The 1,319-nt window shown below is 41.0% G+C and overlaps 1 protein-coding gene across 2 annotated transcripts in view; it reads left to right on the plus strand.

Moving 5' to 3' along the window:
* The first annotated feature begins 332 nt into the window (after positions 1 to 332).
* Positions 333 to 1,319, plus strand: part of LOC111650745 (FHF complex subunit HOOK-interacting protein 1A-like) — a 15,972-nt gene continuing 14,985 nt past the window's right edge. For both annotated transcript variants that reach the window (XM_087172434.1, XM_023400656.2), the window contains exon 1: positions 333 to 526. The gene's annotated coding sequence lies outside the window, so the exon portion shown is untranslated. The remainder of the gene's footprint in view (positions 527 to 1,319) is intronic.

Raw genomic sequence — 1,319 nt, forward strand, 5'->3', positions numbered from 1 at the left:
ATAGATAGATATAATTTGTTATTTCACTGTATTTTGTTCTTACCCTTGTCTTTGTGTCTATTCCATTTACCTGCTGTAATATTTATTTCTTTGCTGTTAGTAAAGTTTTCTTTCTTTCTTTGTCTTGTGTGGTTTTCTCTTACATGACAAAAAAAACTGAATTGTGAGAAAACACCACAGTACACTATAAATATCTACAAATACGGAATGAAGTTATAGTATCTCGATGCCCTCTTGGGGGCGTGGCTTCCCGTGGGCGGGGCTACGGGGTTACCTAGCAGCCAGCAGCAGTGATTGACAGCTGAGCGGCTTAGAGCCTCAGAAACGCAGCCGCGGTGAGAAACGGGTCTTTGGTCTGGACTCAAACAACAACCTCCGAGTCCTCACGAGCTTTACGACGAGAAACTTCGGGATTTATTTGAGTTTTTCAGTTTTGTGACAGAGTTTGGAGCCACTTTGATTTTGTTTTGGGAAGAAGGAGCAACAGTTAGAGACACTGATTGTCCTTTATCTCTGAGCAGTCGAGGTAAGAACCGTGTGTCCGCTCACCACAGGTGCAGGTTGGTCTGTAAGGTAGAAATACTGAGAGGAAATGATGTCAAATAAGGTGATTAATGTGTCCTGTACTCAAATGGAGTTTTGTAGATGCAGAAAATATAAGTCAGGGACAATAAAGACTAACAATAATCAATAATCAGAAGCTTTGACAATAGAAAAGAACAGAATAAAGTGATGAAAAACAAGCAGGAAACACAAAGTAAAGATGGTTCTGTTGAACTAAATCAATAGAAGAGGACAAAACAGAATAGAGTAGAAAAGAAAAATGTATATGTACTAATAGAAATCATCAAAACAGCAGAATAGAGTGAAATAGAATTATAGAGCTAGATTATACAGAGTAAGTACCTGTTTATTTGTGTCTACTGTATTCCACTGTAATCTGCTTTATTCTATTCACTTGGTATTTTCAGTATCAGGTGTGTGTGCGTTGTGCTGAGTAATGCTGGTGTGTGTGTGTGTGTGATGTAAGAAGGAATTAAGGTGTAGCATCCCTGTGCTCACACTCATAGTTGAGTTCAGTGACCCTCGTTGACCTGCACGCACACACACACACACGCACACACACACACAGTGAGAACACACAGCGTGGTGGTGCATTCAAGTGTGTGTTCAGAGCTGGCTTTTTAAACAGCGGTGCATTCATGTGCAAACGCTGTCACTGCTGAAAACTGTCACGAACCCAGGAGGACACTGTGAATCCGCTCTCCTCTTCTCTTGTGCTGTCAAATCACAGATGTCAGAGCGTCATTGAACGCATC

The sequence above is a fragment of the Seriola lalandi genome, unplaced genomic scaffold (assembly GCF_002814215.2).
Source record: "Seriola lalandi dorsalis isolate HSWRI2012SDOR001 ecotype SW California unplaced genomic scaffold, Sedor1 jcf7180002052792, whole genome shotgun sequence".
Taxonomy (NCBI): Eukaryota; Metazoa; Chordata; class Actinopteri; order Carangiformes; family Carangidae; genus Seriola; species Seriola lalandi.